Consider the following 5026-nt stretch of genomic DNA (forward strand, 5'->3'; position numbering starts at 1 on the left):
AGCCCAGTCCAAACAGAAGAGTTACGCGGACCGAAAGGTTCGCGATGTTTCCTATATGGTTGGGGAGCGGGTTCTGCTTCGGGTCTCGCCTATGAAGGGCGCTATGAGGTTCAGGAAGAAAGGGAAGCTAAGTCCGAGGTTTATTGGCCCTTTTGAGATATTGAGGCGTGCTGGGTAGGTTGCTTATGAGTTGGCCTTACCTCCCAGCTTGGCAGGAGTTCATCCGGTATTTCATGTTTCAATGCTCCAGAGGTATCATGGCGACCTGTCGCATGTGTTGGATTTCAGTTCATTCTAGTTGGACAAGGATCTATCTTATATTGAGGAGCCAGTGGCAATATTGGACAGGCAGATTAGAAAGCTGAGGTCAAAGAATATTGCTTCGGTAAAGATTCAGTGGCGGGGCCAGTTGGTCGAGGAGGCGACCTGGGAGATCGAGCAGGATATGCGCAGCCGTTACCCTCATCTTTTCACTACTTTAGGTATGTCTCTATGCTCATTCGAGGACGAACGAATGTTTAAGTGTAGGAGGATGTGACGAACCGGCCGATCGTCTTAAGAATTAACGTCCCGATCCCCTATTAACTGCTTTCCCCAAGTTTAATTATGCTGATTTGATTCGTCGGAATGTTTGTTTTTGAGTTTCGGAAAGTTTTGGAACACTTAATCCTTAAATAAAAGTTTAAGTGTTGGAAAATTAACCATAGTCAGAATAGTATGAAGACGGCCTCAGAATGGAAATTTGATGGTTTCGTTAGCTCCGTTGGGTGATTTTGGCGTTAGGAGCGTGTTCGGATAGTGTTTTGGAGGTTCGTAGTTGATTTAGGCTTGAAATGCCGAAGATTGAATTTTGGAAGTTTCCGGTTCGGTAGTGAGATTTTGATCCGAGGGTAGGAATGAAATTTCGAGAGTTGTAGTAGCTTCGTCATGTCATTTGGGATGTGTGTGCAAAATTTCAGGTCATTCGGACGAGGTTTGATAGACTTTTTGATCGAAAGTGTGTTTTATAGAGTTTTTGAAATTTTATACTTGAATTCGATGACAAGTAGGTGTTTTGGTGTTGTTTGTAGCGTTTCGAAGGTTGGAACAAGTTTGAATGAGGTTTTAGGATATGTTGGTGCCTTTGGTTGAGGTCCCGGGGGCCTCGGGTGTGTTTCGGATGATCAATGGATCATTTTTGGAACTTGTTGAATTGCTGAACTGCTGGTATCTAGTTTTTTTCTCTGCGATCGTAGCCCTTCCTCTACGTTCGCGTAGAGTAATTCCGGAGGGTGACCATTTTGTTCTACGCGATCGCATTAGTTGGTTAGCGATCGTGGAGGTCTATTCCCTCCTTCTTCGCGTTCGCATCGCATTCTTCGCGTTCGCATAGTAGAAATTGAGTCGGTGGCTCAGAGGCCATTTTCCTCTTCGCGTTCACGTGGGTTCGACCGCGGACGCGTAAGCCCTCTTCTTCTTCTTCTGCGATCGCGTGCATCTGGTCGCGTTCGCATAGGCCATTCCAGAAGCTCTTCATTTTTCCTCTTCGCGATCGCATGCCATTTCTTGCGATCGCAATGAACAACATCTGGACAGAGAATTTAAAATCCAAAATCGAGGGTTTAGACCATAACTCATATTATGGATTTGGGAGCTCGGGAGATCATGATTTTTAAAGGGATTTTCACCTGGGCGACTTGGGTAAGTGATTCTTACTCGGTTTAGACTAATTTTCATGAATCTTCACTTGAATCCATCATTTAATTTCGGAATTTTGGTAGAATTTGGGGGGAAAGTTCTTAGATTAAGAGATTGGGTATTTGACATCGGATTGACATAATTTTGATATGGTTAGACTCGTGAGAGTGAGAGGATTCTAAAAATATAAATTTTACCTGATTTCGAGACGTGGGCCTGAGGGGCATTTTGATCATTTTACCTAATTTCGCGTATTAGCTTTGAATTAAATCGTAGAATTAGTTACTTGAGGTGTTATTTACAATATGCAATTGAATTGAATAGATTTTTGCCATTTGGAGTCGGATACTCGTGGCAAAAATGTGGTTTCAAGTTGATTTTGAGCCGGTTCGAGGTAAGTGGCTTGTCTAACCTTGTGTGGGGGACCTTCCCCTTAGGATTGATATATTTGGTAATTGAAATGCCTTGTACGTGAGGTGACGAGTGTGTACTTGTGCAAATTGTTGAAAAATTTGGTTTTCTTTAAGTACTTATCAGTATGTCCCTTATCCTGTTATTTCATTACTTGTGCTATTAAACCTGTTGTTAGCTTAAGAAAACAGGTCCAAGTGATTTAATTGCTTTAATTGTTCAAATCTGTTTACCTGAACTCCGTGCAGCATGCTAGGCTAGAATTATTTATTGCCTTAATATGAAATTTTCCTTCTCTGAATATTTCTTGCTGCCGCTGTGTATTTACATTGGGGCTACGAATGTGGGATTCCGGTAGCTCTCCCTTGTCTGTTTACTTTGGGACGCGGGTTAGATTCCCGATAGATGCCCCTACACATTTACTTTGGGACTGCGGGTTAGATTCCCGATAGATCCCCTTACACAGTTATATGGAACTACGGGAATACACCCGGTAGATTCCTCTAATATTGGGTATTTACATTTGGGATTACGGATCGGGATTTCGGTAGATCTCTGTGCATTGATAGTTGGAATACGAGACGGGATCCCGAGAGATCCTTCGAACATATATATCTGTGGCTTGTGTTGTCTCTATTCTAGTTGTTGTTGTTCTATCATTCTATGTTATTTCTTATTGTTGCACTTATCTATATTGTTTTATTTAACACAATTAACCCTTATATTGTATTTAACCTCACTAGGGCCCTGACCTTTCTCGTCACTACCCAACCGAGGTTAGGCTTGGCACTTATTGAGTACCGTTGTGGTATACTCATGCCTCTTCTGCGCATGTTTTTCATGTGCAGATCCAGGTACCGCTGATCAGGCCTACTATCGTTGAGGGAGGCGACTGCTTAGAGACTCCGAGGTACATCTGCCGCGCCCGCAGACCAAGGAGTTCCTTTCTACTCCTGCCTTTAGTATTTAGCCCTTCTGTACTTTTCTGTTCTTTATTAGAAATTTCGGAGTTAGAGCTATGTAGTATCTCTTTCTTAGCTTGTGATTCATGAGTTTTCGGGTCTTGAATTTATGTTTGGTGTTGAGAGTTAAACATGGTGTATGTCGAGCGGCACATTTACACACTGTTATTGCTTTATTTTTGTTTTTTTAAATTGTTTTACTTCCGCGAGTTTGGTTATCTTCCGCAAAGTTAGGCTTACCTAGTCGCAGAGACTAGGTGCCGTCACGATGGTTCACGGAGGGCGAACCAGGGTCGTGACATAAGTGAAGCTACTCGACGCCTCAAACCGCCGAACGACCCACTAGAGCTCAAGACGATTGGTCGGGTCGTTACACCTTATCATTCCCCTCCCACTTTTATCATGATGTTCTTAGCTCTATGTGAGTATAAGTTAACTCATATAAGTTCTACGTGTTGACAATATAATTTTTTGTATACAAATAAAAATTGGTAATCTTTAAAAAAGAAAAATAATTTTTTTTTATAACATGTCAAAATACATTTAATAGTATAAGAAAGTTTATACTATTTGTCATATGCGGAATCTAATATAAATTCTATGGGTTTAATATTCAAGGGTTCTTAATATTAAATTCATTATATCTTTATTCATACCACTATTGTTGTAATTTAGTAAATTTAACACATAAATTTATATTCCTCATAAAAAACAAAGTTTAAATAAACCCGATACTGTAATCCTAAATGCGCATAACTTAATCCATTGTATTTTGATGGTACGTAGATCTTAGCATCATGTAGGGGTGGCAAACGAAGGGGTCAAATCGGATATGAGTCGGGCCGAAAACGGGTAATACAAAAACGGACAAATTCAGATAAAAAAAGAATTAATTAACAGATAATATGGACATGACTTCTTGAATACGATCACTTTTGGGATAATTCCTAGTCTCCCAAACTTGAAGAACCTCCGATTTGAGGTTTTACAAATGTAAATGTTAAACTCATTAGTAAAATAGATAATATGATTCTTATCCATATTTGACCTGTTTTTAAAAAATTCATTGTGTAACTTATTTTTTGATGGATAACTATTTTCTTTTAACCATTTTGCCACCACTAGCTGCATAAGGAGAAAAATACAATACTCCCACATCGAGAGCTAGGCAAATTTGAAGGGAGAATAGCTGAATATAAAAGGAAATGGGGGAGCAAATAGAAGAATTAAAAAGGGTCGGTTGGCTAAATATGCCACTCTCGCCTGAATGGTGAGTGCTGTATGGCTATCAAGACATATGGCCGACATAATTTCTGGGATTTTCATAGGGTTGTCTCGTTGGTCGACCCTCCATTTCTCTTAATTGTAATTTTGCCCCCTTAATTTCATATAATTTGCATTTATGTTGGTCACTTTGTGCAAAAAGGCTTTCTGTTGTACTCGAATTTTTTATACTAGGCCTCTCACCCAAAGGACTCAATATGTCTTTTTTATTCTAGACTTCATAATTTTAGTTATCTATTATATCAATAATTTATGTAAATTTATTTGACTGAGTACAGAATTAAGAAAAGAAAACTTTTGTATTTACTATGTAAAATGAAATATATATATTTTGTGACTATAAATTATTGCGTAGAGATAAATTAATCCAAATATGAAAAGATGTCATCTTATTTGGTACGAATTTATGTAAATCTATTTGACTGAGTACAGAATTAAGAAAAGAAAACTTTTGTATTTACTATGTAAAATGAAATATATATATTATGTGACTATAAATTATTACGTAGAGATATTAATCCAAATATGAAAAGATGGCATCTTATTTGGTACGAATTAAAAAGGAAATATGTTCATATAAATTGAAACGGTGGTACGAATTAAAAAGGAAATATGTTCATATAAATTGAAACGGCTGGAATATTAAATTGGGAATAGGGTAAAGAGATCGAACTTTTAGTCATTGAGGAATC

The 5026-nt window shown here is 38.5% G+C and overlaps 1 non-coding gene across 1 annotated transcript; it reads left to right on the top strand.

Annotated features, from left to right (window-relative positions):
• Positions 1–4278: 4278 nt before the first annotated feature.
• On the top strand, positions 4279–4403 carry LOC138878817 (U11 spliceosomal RNA). Its single transcript, XR_011402593.1, has one exon. It is a non-coding gene; the product is annotated as a U11 spliceosomal RNA (small nuclear RNA).
• The last annotated feature ends 623 nt before the right edge of the window (positions 4404–5026 follow it).

This window comes from Nicotiana sylvestris, chromosome 9 (genome assembly GCF_000393655.2).
Source record: "Nicotiana sylvestris chromosome 9, ASM39365v2, whole genome shotgun sequence".
Taxonomy (NCBI): Eukaryota; Viridiplantae; Streptophyta; class Magnoliopsida; order Solanales; family Solanaceae; genus Nicotiana; species Nicotiana sylvestris.